The sequence below is a fragment of the Meleagris gallopavo genome, chromosome 4 (genome assembly GCF_905368555.1).
Source record: "Meleagris gallopavo chromosome 4, MGAL_WU_HG_1.1, whole genome shotgun sequence".
Classification (NCBI taxonomy): domain Eukaryota; kingdom Metazoa; phylum Chordata; class Aves; order Galliformes; family Phasianidae; genus Meleagris; species Meleagris gallopavo.
This window is the reverse complement of record NC_139407.1, coordinates 22,812,957-22,827,278: the sequence shown is the minus strand read 5'-3', so window position 1 is coordinate 22,827,278 and position 14,322 is coordinate 22,812,957. Positions and strand designations below refer to the sequence as shown.

Sequence of the window (14,322 nt, the reverse complement as noted above, 5' to 3'; positions counted from 1 at the left end):
TACAAAGCATTCAAGTTTGACATTTACACTCAGACTCAAAGGGCCGGGAGCAGTAACATGAGCAGAGAGCAAGCAGTCATGAGAAGTCACTACATTAAGCAAAGAAGTAATCTTAAGATATCTTAAAATGACATTCTTAAGTGGTATTTTAAGAGAAATGGTAGTGATTGTAATCTTACTGATGTAGCTGTCACTTGAAACAAAAGATACATTCAAAAGAGAGTAACAGACAAGATTTATAAGAGAAAAATTACTGGGTTCAAGCCCGATTTCTGTCATGGAGTTGTTAAACACAATAAAGGGAAAATGAGATTTTTTTAAAAAAAACTATATTTACTATATTTTCTGATCTATTTTCATATTTCAAATATAAACTTCCTTTATTCAATCTAAGCTTTACAGAATTCTGTGTTTGTTTGTTTAGTTTCAACTATTGTAAATTCAGATTAGCTGATTCACTCGTTTTTGAGATCATGTACACAGTATCTATCTGCCACTCCATTTCAGCATGGCCCACAGCACAGATGTAATTATATTTGGAGTACAAACACATACATATGGTATCAAAAAGAGAATACAGAACAAAACATGGAAGAGAGGTTTATAAATTTAATTCTCCAACTCAATTTCTGAAGTTACCCTATCTAAAAATAAGGTTATATTTAGGAGCGTTAGTGTTTGCTTTTTGTTTTGAAACTAGGGAAAAAATAAATTACCTTGTGGCAATGAGTACTGAGAAAATTATTCCATTTTGATTGCTATGCAACAGTGGATAACACAGGAATGAGATCTTACTCTTTCCAGCCATGCTGGCCATTTTTATTTTTCCTGAACAATGTTTTTCTGCTAGATTATAAATATTACTTGCATCTGTAATATTTTTGGGTCATATTTTCCGTATATCATAAAGCTTTTATTACCACTGTAAATAAAAAGGTTAGGAAAATTTTGTTCATTTTTTTAATAAAGGAGAAATGAAAGGAAACAAACTAAAGACTAAAATAATACATCTTTTTGATATGTTGAATAATACATACCTTTGTATGTGTGTGTGTGACTGTAAAAAGCAAAATACTGCGTGAGAATTGGGTAATGTAAAGAGTTCTTTCCAGGCTTCTCAAAAATTTCCAATCAGACAAAATCACAGGAAGAGGAGAGAAAACCAACCACATTTAAAATCAGAAGTCAAAAGATAACATTCTGATGAATAAATCTTATTTAGTATTTTCTTTCTGGGAAATAGTTTTTAAAAAGTAAGACATTCACAGAGAAAGGCAATACTTGAGGTAACACAACTTTGTTCAGGTTACTTGTTCTAGTTACCAAGAGCAAGAAAAGGTCCTTTAAAAAAGTCAGAATAAATAAAATACCTACACACACACAATCTATGTGTTTTGTCTTATTTTCAGCTGGGATCTAGAGTATCCCACACCACCATGGCAAATCCCAAAACAAGTGCACTCACTGATACTCAGCATAGTGTTCTGTGCTTGAACGATTTAGATAAGTCAACCGCTCATTATCCAATTGAAATACACTTCATACAAACAGAATTACATAGCTAGATCTTACCAACATTTGAAAAAAGAACTGGGAAATCTGTGCATAATTCTGCAGTGAGCACTGTACAACATTCACAGCTTTTTTCTCAACGACTACAAATGGATTATCACTCACACTAAGTTTCTGGATTCCCAAAGGATTATTGCTGTAACATCTGTTTCCTCAAGGTTCATTTCACTGCCTTCCTGCTAGGTTATTATTTTACTAAGTCTGTATTTCCCATAAGGTAAAGGACTATTTCAGGCAACAGTTTCTCTGCCTCCATTACATGCGGCCACACTATCTCACATGTAAAGGTTAGATTCATATACATTTTTTTATCTTTTTTACTCTCCTTATCACAGTCATTATCAATCCAAGCACCAAGATTTCCATCTTGTACTACATGGGCTGGCATAAACTGCAAGAACACCATAGTCTATGTTAATCCTCTTGTCCTACTTCTTTCATTTACTGCTTCTATTCTATTTACTGCTAATTATTAGTAGGAAAAGTACTCGTTTTCCTTCTTCCAAATTTCCTTAATTATCAAGTATTATGAATACTACTGTAGCATCTCCACAACACAATATTCAAACAAAACAACATCTACTTCTTCTGCACCAGCATTTAAAACTTGCATTTAAAATGTCAAGATATTCTGTAATGTCAAGAAATTACTATCTTATACGTTATCATTTTGACCTGATAGAGAAAGCTTCTTTCTGAGCTACCTGAAGCACGTGGATAAAGAAAATGTGAACCATAAACATCACAATTTCTACCCACTTGAGGTTGTGAAATACAAGTAAAACAATTTTAAAAAGAAAATCAAAAACCAAAACATTTTTAAAACTATTATAAAAATAAGAGAGAAACGTCTGATTACTACTTTGTTTCCTCTCTTGCCACAGGTTTAGTGAAACACTTTAAAAACTTCATTTAACTCAGTTCTGTGGTCCTGATGAAGTGTGCCAGCCCCAGGGAATTAGTCACACATAAAACCTTCCTATTGCTACATCTCTCAGAAATATGAAGGAACTTCTCTTGCTTCCACAAAGCTACTCCACATCTCCTCATAATTCCAAGTTCCACTGCAGTCCTCCGTGATCTCAAAACTTCTGATACAATGAGTGAATTTCTGTACATCAGGATAACCAAATGCAGCATTTTCTGACTCACTAGATAGCATCCGGAGCCCATAGCAACATCTGGACAGCATGAGCTGGAAGTCAGTCCTTTCTGAGTTATAGCTTGACTGCATCTCTCTGTTCATCATCTGGTACCATTTGACTAGACATACACTCTCTTATATATCGAGTGAAAAAAAGTGGAATTCTCTGTATGAGAACCTGAGTACATTGCGCAGAAGTTAATTAAGTTAAAGGATTTCTAGCTGGCAATGATTTATACATTTGATATAGAATTTTTTGAGAGTGATGAAATGTTTAATGTCGTAAGCCAAAAAAAAGTGAAGTTATGAAGACTGGAAATGCTTTTAGCAGTGAAAAATGCTCAACTGGAACAATGAGTGTGACAACAGTGCTAAAAAGAGTTCACAATTTTAATCATGCTAAATGACTTTCTTCTAAAATTCAGTGTCTACATGAAACACACATTGAGTATTAGCAATTCTAAAGAATGGCTCCATTGTGACACAAAAAAAGAAATGCTAGAATAAATACTATAGTTATAAATTAATAGATTTGAGTCTCACAAACTCTGGCAAACAGAGAAAAATTCTCAGCTTTGTTCTTTCGCATGAAAGTGCATAGGATTGCCTCACCCTCTCTTGTTACATGCACCTGAATGATTTAGGATACCCCTCTTAATCTGCTTTCCAGTTTATTGCAGTGTCTTTGTGCATTTTTGGCTGAATTTGGCCCCAAGCAATTAAGATCTCAGACCATCTGTTTGTAAAATACTCTCTCACAAATGCATCATATAGGAATTTTTTTTTCTAATTTACATGCTCATAGCATTCAGAATAATAACTTAAAGGATGAATTTTGAAATTTGTTCTCCAGATGTTTTTTTTCTATGAAGCTGACCTTAGCAGTAGAACACAAGATAAAAAAAGAGATGCAATGGAAAAGGAAATATACCTATTTACATTATTCAGGTGTTTTCCGCTAAAGGATGGCAAAGAGCTATAGGAATTGTAAGCTGAGAGCTATGGCCTGAGTAACTCTGGTTTTCAATGTCTATTTATCCCTCAAAGCAAAAATTACAGCAGATATAGGAGACAACTATGCTGAGCACCACAAATGGAGAGAGAGAAAAAGACTTCAGAAAAATGACTGTATTGGGAAGAAGATGCACAGAAAATATCTTCTTGTTAAAGGACGAAAAAGTTTTCTGTTATTCGCAGCATTACTTTAATGCCAATGAGGAGATATTAATATTTGATTTAGATAAAGAAGTTTTACTCCTGCTGACAAATCTGACATTTGCTAATTTATATTCTGTTAAAGTGCTTGGATTTATTTTTTCTAAAGTGCAGCTAAAAGTTTCTTAGATTTCTTCATCATTTACACTTTTTTACTTTATGCTGTGGTTGTAGGACTCTTTCCCAAAATACGCAATCAAAACCAGTTTTATACCCACCAGCCATTCCCATGGAATGCTGATCCATTAAGGTGTTATTAAAGACAGAAGAGCAATGAAAATGAATTAGAATGTAGAAATCTTATATTTTGCAGAGACTTCTGCAAATATATTCTGAAAAGCAAAAGAAAAGCTTACAGGTTGCAGGGACTAAATCCAGGACTACAGATTCCCTCAAGATTTAACATTCCCAATGAACAGAATTTGGTTAAGTGTTCTACTTCCTTTTTTTTTTTTTTTCTCCTATGAAAATGAACAAATTCATTGAATATCTATAACAGTATGTTGTAGTAATGTTTGGATTTCCCAGAAAAATTCACCCTATTTTTATTCTGGGCATCTTAATATTTAGAGGATAAAAAAAAGATCCACATAAAGCAGGGATATGAGCAAAAGCAAGTACCAAAAAATGTCAATCTTAAATTGGAAATGGAAAAGTACATTTTTTTACCCCCAAAACATCAAAATGATCTTGAAGAAAGTGAATTTATCCCTTTCTGTTAGCAATTCTTCTCTTTTTGCATAGTGGGGGAGCACCCTTACCACTACATTTTGAAAATGATACATCAACTCTAAATCAGCATCATATTGCATCATAGACTTTAGCTAAGTCAATAATAAAATAACTACTGTGCTGCAGATTGGAGCTTCATAAAATGTGAAAAAAAGTACTTGAGTGATGACAAAGAAATTATGAAAAAGATGAAAACTCCTATCTCCCATGTGAACATTGTTTTGGTAAGAGATTAATTCAAGCTTCTAAACAGTCGTTAGTATTTGATGCTATTTTGAAACAGTGATAGATTATAACCATAACAATAATGCAATAAGCTGGCACTGAACAAAATTATGACCTACAGCCTTGCATGCATCCACTGGTAAAATAGAACTGCAAAGTTCAGCCTCTGCAGTATGTTGTAATACTTTACACTGTTGTAACTTAACACTGATGTGGAGACATCTGCTCCACTGTACTTCTGCCAACAAAACACAAAAGCCACAAAGGGCTTGGGGTTGTCTATTTGCAGAAGAAAGCGATTAGCTCTCTGTAATACATCCATCTGTATCTAGGAAATTAGTCCATTCTTAATGAAATCTACTCTGACAGATAAAAACTAGACTTAAAATATCCTGCGGATCAGCAGAGTATCCCTTGTTTTGCAACGCTAGCAATAACGCATAATAGACATACGACACAGAATTATAGGATTTACAAACATCAGTAAGGAAGAACATAATGTAAGATAATATGAAGAAACCTTCGAGGTTTGACTTAGGGATTGTAATCACGTTTATTTTTGAAGGGACAGTGATAAAGAAAAGTGCTTTATGTTCTTTTCATTATATTTTTAATAGAAATTATGACTTTTTAATGTTAAAAGGCTTTCCATATAAAATATATGCATTTTATATTACCATTATTCACATTATTTCTGTCTATAACATGCCAACAATATTAAGTGTGCTTATCTTGGAAAAAACCACACTTCTGTAAAAATCAGTTGTGACTGTAGTATTCAATGGAATATCACAGCCCACAGTAAGAAGAACCACTTAAAAAATAAATCTTCTGAGCAAGCCTGAGCTTCATGAAACTCTTTATCCACTCACAGCTAGAGTGAACAGAGAACGGCAAGGATTGATCACACACAGATCTCAAGCTCCAGAGACACATGTTGAAATTAGTTATGCTCACAAATTAGATAACTGCTCCCTAGATGCAAGGAACGTTTGCCTGCATGCTCCCCTGTGTGCTTGAGATCATCGCCTTTACTACACTGAGGGAAGTATGTTGGGAAACTGAGCATGTTTTAAAGCACAGCTTGTGCATTCTACATGATCGTTCTTAGCAAATTTAAATGAGTGAGCATTGTTTATTTTCTTAAAAGAAAAAAAAAAAGGCATTTGTTTCAGGACTTATAAAGTTTAGCCATTGCTAAATAACACCAGACGTTTTCTGACATCAATGAAAAATTTTCAATACTTCAATACAGAATACACTGACATATACAAATGACTATATATGCTACTTTTTGTACTTTCAAACTGAAGTATTCTGCAGTGTCAGAACAAAGAAAAAGACTTTATGCAAAAGTTTATTTCATAAGACAAGCACCACAGGCTAACTCAAAGCAACATTTACTTATTTGTTAATGTCTCCTACTGGTTCAAAAGAAATAAACAAAATATCTTTTCAATTTACTGTCACTTTCACAGCAAATTATATTTTATTTTTAACCTTGCTTTCCTTGTAATGCTTTCACAAACAAGACAAAAGAAAGGAAATACTCCTTTTATTACTTCTTTCCTGTAGAGAGACGTTTCTTTCCAGCTTCTCAAAAAAAAAAAAGGCAAAAACAAAAAAGCTAAATAAATAAATAAATAAATAAATAAATAAATAAATAAATAAATAAAGCATACACTTCCCCTCTTCCAACACACACAAAGAAGAGAGAAACAAAATGTGTAAAAATGGCAAGATTCAAGTCTGGCTACTTAATTTCACAGATTTCAGAGATGTTTGGTTTTAATGGTGTGCGTTCACCAGTTTCAGCATTTGTACTGGCTATGTTTAGATCAAAACCTCTACAAATATCAAGGATGTCTGGACTAGCGTTATTGATTTAGTATAAAAGGAATTGTACTCTAGACCTGTTGAGCTGAGTTGAAATAACTGCCATTGTCAATAAAAATAAAAAAAAAGAAAAAAACTAAAAACAAACTTCACTCTGACTGTTCTCTTCCACTTGAAAGAATGGCATTTTATCTTGACATTGAAATACAAACCTTTTTGGAAATAGTGGGAAGCTGTATGATGAACGCTCTGCATTCTCCAACAGCAACAGCATGGGTGGCACTCTGCCCTCGGCTAAGAGAGAATGGTACACATGGAAGGAAGAAAAACAGGAGCAGTGGTTTTGTTATTTCAGGTAACCTCTCCACAGCATAAGCAGTAACAAAGCTGCTAGAACTGAAACACTTCAAAAAGAGCTAAGCCTTTACCTTGAAAAGAGGGGTATGTACAATACGTTACTTGGTTCAGCACAGAAAACCAGAGCTCCAACAGACACCCTGCTGGCAGCCACATAAGCAAAGGTCAAGAGTGAAGACCAACAGGAATGAAGCGACAAAACCTGTTCTGCAGCTGCAAACAGACACTAACAACGAACTCTTATTTGTAACTTGAAAGCCACGCACCACATGGTCTTGGCAAGAGGGTGGAGGGAATAAGGGAACTAGATTTTACCTGGCTGTATAAACAAGCAGCAATCATGCTCCTATGGGCCTATCTGTATCAGATCAGCTTAAGAAATACCATCTAAAACAGTTCACTGATTCCTACCATGGCTTCAAAGACATTATAGTCCAACATTTCTTACCACAGAATCATATGATATGAAATGTTGATCATAGAATCATAGAATGGATTGATTTAGAAGGGACTTCAAAGATCATCAAGTTCCAGCCCCCCTGCCACAGGAAGGGCTGCCAACCACTAGATTAAGCTCTAGACCAGGCTGCCCAGGACCCCATCCAACCTGGCCTTGAACACCTCAATGGATGCAGCATCCATAGCCTCTCTGGGCAGCCTGTGCCAGCACTCTCAGTAAAAAACTTTGTCCTGACATCTAATCCAAATCTCCCCTTTTTTTAATTCAAAATCATTCCCACCCTTTTCCTATCACTATCTACCCTTGTAAAAAGTTTATTTCCCTCATGTTTATAAACTCCCTTTAAATACTGGAAGGCGTCAATGAGATCTCTCTGCAGCCTACCCTTTTCCAGGCTGAACAAGCCCAGCCTGTCTTCAAAGGCTTCATAAGCACTGAAATACTGTAAAAATCTTTATGAGAAAGCATTTTCAGTCATTCAGAAGCAAGATATGCAGGCCCCTGGTCTGTTTCAAGCACTTGGAGATAAGATTTTCTTTATTCATTAGATTACACCTGCAATATAGCTTCTGCTCTGTTAATTATAGCTAACTAGAGTTCTAGGATACATCACGTGAAAAAGGCAGGGCTCCTCAGATGATTTACTGGTATCTCTGTATAAAACTGTCAGATGGAAGTCAATAAAATTTTTAAAGACTATTCACACTTAATATCTTGTAGTTTCATGATACACTGTGTGCAGCACTCTCTAATGCACAGGTAATCAATAGAGAATTATTAGACGGGTATTTTTCTTTTATGGACATTTTCGCAACCAGTTGCCTGACATTTTACCCAGTGTTATGCACAATGCTTTACAGTAAATACTCTTTACAGAGTGATTAAAGCACAGCATACACCTACCTGCTTATATTTTTTTGTGACACTGGTAAATTGCTCTTGCAGAGAATTGCAAGAGTGCACACAGGAAAAACAATTAAAACAAAATGTTACATCTTTGAAGTTCACCACAGAAAATTATGGAATTAGTGCCGAGCGTACTATTTTTTCCAGAAGTTGTACAATGTTTTTCTTTTAACTTCACAAATTGTAAGTGTAGTTTAAATACAAGTTGAAATCTGCACATGATGTGGCTCATACTGTGTTTACAAGATTCTTCACTTTAATGTTTGTGCAGATGGCACTGTATTTTGGAAGTTACTTGTTCCTAAATCACTTTCTAAAATATACATAAGACATTCATGAATACACACAATTACACTTTATTTAACTCCAAGCTGGGATTTTTTAGCACAGTTCAGCATCACACAGGAATCTTCTTCTTTTCTCTGTGTCATATGCCAGATCGGATTCTACCCAAGATGAGACTAGATTTGGTTACTATAAAGGGACTTAGAATTGCTGTAATGGTCTCACTTAACAAAACTAGTTTTGCAGTAATGAAACTATTGCTAGTGATAAAAAGACACAGTCATATTTGATTTGGAAAGCAGAGCACCTCAAGGTTTTAGAAGAAAGAAAAAAGAATAATTCAGATCTTCCAATATTACGCTCTTTGTCAAATACACAACGCTTTATTTGGTTGTGTAAAAACACCTATTCAAATAAGCTATGTGATTCAGGTCAGTCTAGAGTTTGTGCAACACTGTACCACTGAGGTTTTAGTCAGAACGACAGAAAGGTTAAATCACTATGACAATGAATATAAACACTTCCCAACAATCTAAGATATCTCAACAACAGCAGATATTTCACTAGGAATACAAAAAAAGTAGAGGATTGATTTCTTATTTTCAACAAACTAGTTCCACAGCAATAACATAAGGAAATACTTGAGTAAAGAAAAACATGTTGCAATCTAGTATGTACCTGTGAACACAGCCTTCGCATTCAAGGGTTAGAAAGAATGTATTTTTTGAATTAAAATAATGGATTTTTATTTGTTTGTAACAGATTTATACACCAAATACCACAGATCTTATAACCCCTTTCTGATAACAAACTTAACATTAAAATATTCTAACACGCTACATGAAAATATAGACAGCCACAGCCAGCCAACAAAACTAGGACAATAGGTATATGTATATGTAGACAAAGTGAGGACTAATTCTAAGAAAGCAGCAACACAATTTCACATAGCTGGATGATAAGCCATCTCGTATATGTTTATATTGAATTCTTGGAAGCAGTCTGAAAACTAGTAAGTACAATAGTCCAGCAATGCTGGTCAGACAACATTTTTCACCAGAGAAAAAGTGGAATCACACACATCTATGGAAAACCTATTACATTCAAATGCATATTTTTGCTTTCATAAATGAAAAAAATACAGAAATAAAAGAGAAGACTGTGGCTGGGAAGTTCTGAATTACAGCAGTTCTTACTGCTGATAAATATTTCTCTCTATAAACTGATTATAATACAACAAACATATTTTATCTGATTTGTAACCATGGATTAATGGAATAAAGATACATGGGCAGGTAGAGAGAGAAAAAAGAGCACTAGCCATTCAAACAATACAAAGTACAACTGCATGTTTTAAAGAATACAACTTACACATGCAGAAAACTCAACCAAAGTCACACAAATAATAAATTTGCTTCCAATAACCATATACAATTACAAAAAACAAATAATGCAGCCTCAATCATCTACTAAGCATTGCATGGTCAAAATTATAAAAATACAATCCCATCTCAGTATCAAAAATATTTTAAGTAGTTATAGTGCACATCTTTGATTATATTAAGACTTCCTTATGTAAGAAGCTCCAGGTATACTACAGTATCATGTTTTTTAATACTAATGGGACTCTTTATGCTCGGGAGAATATTTAAAGATCTTTTTACAGATGCAACCCATTTATTTATTTATGGATCTCAGAAGATAAGTTGCTTGAGCGCAATTCTTTCACCAATATAAAGACTTCCTCCATTGAATATATGAGGGCCGTTCTGAAAGCTACATCTCATATTTTATTATGTTGGCCCACAACATCAGAGATAGATGCTGGTGGTACGGCAATAGAATTTGAACCTGCCCACCAACATTCCATTACATGTTGCTGCTGTGTGACAGATGGCAGCAGAAGGGCAGTCTGACAAAGTGGCATCTGACATGGAAGTGCATATGAAACAAAGGTACGTGCTTGAATTCTTCCATGAAGAAAAAAAATGCACCTAATGATGTTCATCAACACTTGCTGAACATTTATGGAGACCAGTCAATGCATGTGATCACAGTGAGACAGTGGGTGGTGCGTTTCAACAGTGGTGACAGTGATAGTGAGTCATCTCTGCGGGTGAGGCTTTTTTTGTTTGTTTGTTTACAACTGCAGCATGCAGGCTCCTGTTCATCACTGGTGAAAATCACTATGTTGAAAAATAGTCTCTTGTAGTTGTGAATGTACTCTATCAAATGGCATTATTGAACTCTTCGTATTTATAGTCATTTCCATGGGAAAAAAATAGGAGGCATTACTTTCAGAGCAGCCTACGTACAAAAACATAACAGCATACATGTATATGATACAGACTATTACTTTCTTCTTAGAATTTTGATATTTGCTTGGTTAATGTTTTGTAGATTAAAAGAAAAATGCTAGCTGCTTGAAGAGAAACATACAGAGAAAATATGTATTTGTATACATAGTTATTAAAAAAGAACAAAAAGATACTTAGCCTAAAATGTTGTGCATAGCTTCTATTCTGATACAGTCTATTTTGATGACAATTGTATATCCATCTGTTTTATTGCTGCTAAACATGGCAATTTTGTAAATATTAAACAGTCTGTGTGATGGAGCTACTTGAAACAAAAAATAAAAATAAAAAAATAAAAATAACAACAAAACCAAGATGAGGGAACTACTAAATCACCGTAAGCCATTCTGTTTCAATGATGCAAAATCCTACAGAGGGAGATATATCCTAATGCTTTTTTTTTTGTTTAAACTGTTACCTACTAGAAAGGAAATTTACTATATGGAGAGTGAATATGACTGAAATTTTTGACCCGGTTAGGTAAAAGAGTCAAGAGACAGTGAAATCACTCATTTTTATCTTGTCACAACTGTTTCATTGAACTGTTGCTTATTCTAACTAATCACAGTAAGTTTAGTGTCACCATATCTCATTCCTACTCTGCTCAGTATAATATCTTCAGCCACTATACCAATATCGTTGTATTTTCCACAGTGTTTATTGGTATCACCTTCACACATATGCATATTGAAACTTTGAAAAGATGATACAGGTTGTAAAGCATATAAATTTTGTGTATGTAAAAAGTTTACTTAGGAAACTTCAGTGAGCTTAGAAATAGCAGGATTGTGAAATGTTAACTAATTTAGTCTTATCTACTTAGGAAAGATGAACAAATTTCAGTCAACTAGGCATAGGCTCCAGTACTACTAGTGACAGAAACTGAAGTGGTAGAAAGAATGAAGAAAGATCACAAATCTACAGGTTGATAATTTTCTGCAGTTCTTCTATATTTGCAGAAAAAAAAAGAAAAAAGAAAACCATAGGAAAAAACTACATCCTATTTTACAATATTAGAGTTTACCATAACTACAGGCTTGGCTCTGCAAACATATCTGAAAATAAATATGTATATGTATTAATTCACAGCTTCATGAAATAACTGACATTCTCAGTGAACAAATTATCAAAATGTAGCTGTCTATATTCTGCAGTGTCAGCTAAAGAAGAGTCTCATGTTTTTGGTTTTGGTTTTTTTTTTTCTTTTTTTTTTTTTCTGTGAGCTGTTTGTAAAGGTATACATTCTTTCAAGGAACAGAAATAATATCGTGGCTGATAACAAAGAAGAGATGAGAAAATTAATGCTAACACTGAATATAACAGAATTTTATTCAAAATATAATCATTGATTGTATTCAATTCTGCCAAACATTTTTAAAGCATTCAGTTTCCCTTCTGAAGTGATACGGTAATCCACCAGTATTACTGACATCTGTCATGGGAGTACTTTGAAGTACCTCCTCAACAACAGCATAGTTCATAGCCTCTTATCCTAAAAATCTGTGTGAAACTACCTAATGCGCTTTTCTGGTCTCTTCAGAGGGCCACCAGTCCTCAAACATGCAACCATCAAACTAATGCACATTATATCTCCCATATGCCTCATCTTGCCCTGTACATACCATTTGCAATTATGGTAAGATAGGGACTATTAACTGTGTAATCATATACTGCAATAATACTTAAGTATTACTCTAATAAACCTGACATTCACTCATTTTATATTATCTATATTTTAGCACAATTCAGATTTTTTTTTGTAAGAAATGTTAAATAATTAAAAATTAAATCATATTTTATATTTCACATAATAGCTTTAGGTTTCTCATATTACTAAAATATTTCATCTTCATTTTTTAATATTCACTTCATTCTCTTAATTTCATAAGTACTAATTCACATACCAAAAAAACAAACAAACAAACAAAAAAACCAATCTCCACTACCATTCCATCTCAAGGTGTTTTGTTTTCTTTGAAGAGCTATTTAACAGGAGATCTTCCCACAAGTAAGACCAGCTATTTCCTATCCAGGACAGATTTTGCCTTTGAAAAGTATTAGCAGGTCTGCTGGCTTTGGGCTGACTTGTTCAGCTTCTTACTATTGACCATGAAGCTTCCCTTCCCAGTGCTCTCTCTACTAGTTACTGTGGGGTTGCCAAATTGTGAGAAAAGCAAACCCTTTTGTAAAAGTTCCAGTTACGTGATTCTTACCTGGAGATTCTTTATGAATGCTGTCACAAGCTGAGAGCACAAAGCATGCATTTTTTTTAATGTCTTTCTAAATCTAACCTTAGTGACTTCGATGATAGAGAGATCAGATCTTATGTGTGTTCCACTAAAAGGATTTGTCCTTACTGAACAACATGCATAGATTTTACCTGTAGTATGATAGGTTTAGGAGAAAGGAAAACTCGAATATTCAAATGAAAAACAGCAAATGCTGAGATTATAACTGCTCATTCTGTTCAGAAAAACATCTGTGTAAATCTCTTAAAGACTAGAAAATTCCATCTTCAGAGCAACTAATAATCTCTTTTTAGTGATAATGGCACTTGCTGATTCACAGAGACTGCCCTTCTGCAGCAAATTAATTTGGAAACAAATAACAATATAAAAGCATATGACTGGTTTTTCAGCTCTATTCACTGAGGATGTATTAACGCTCCTTTATTGTTAGGCATGCTACAAAGTGAAGACAATGCATTATAACAGTAGAAGAGATAACTGGAAATTAATAAAGTACTGTTATCACCATTCACTTTTCATTTATAATTAATCATCCAACTGTATAAACAAAGCTTAAATTTTCCACCTTGCTTTACAGTTAGTATTGAAATATAAGGAAAACAAGATTCAAACTTAGAAGAACTGAGGTCCAAAAAGAAAAATCAAACAATTTATCAGTAATGCAGAACATCAAGCACACATTTTAAAACAATTCAAATTCATTCATATCATGCATCTTTGCTTGCATGATGTCAATTCATGACATTTCTCTATGGTTATTAGCTACAGTATAATTTTTGTACTCTTGTCCTTCTTTAACCTTATAGCATAGACTACACGCATATTGACAAGAAAATTCTCTTATTTCTACCTGGTGGAAAAATAGTCCTTTTTAGATCTTTACTGTGGATTTTCAGGAAAAGGCTCCTGTGCAATTCTGAGGTTAAGGCATGTTTCCCTGTTAGTTCTCTGTGAATCTGTTCATAGCCTCCTAACATTCACCAC

At 34.1% G+C, this 14,322-nt stretch overlaps 1 protein-coding gene across 2 annotated transcripts in view; it reads right to left on the bottom strand.

Moving 5' to 3' along the window:
- GALNTL6 (polypeptide N-acetylgalactosaminyltransferase like 6) overlaps positions 1-14,322 on the bottom strand; it is a 430,337-nt gene that overhangs the window by 363,595 nt on the left and 52,420 nt on the right. The gene's annotated exons all lie outside the window — the stretch shown is intronic.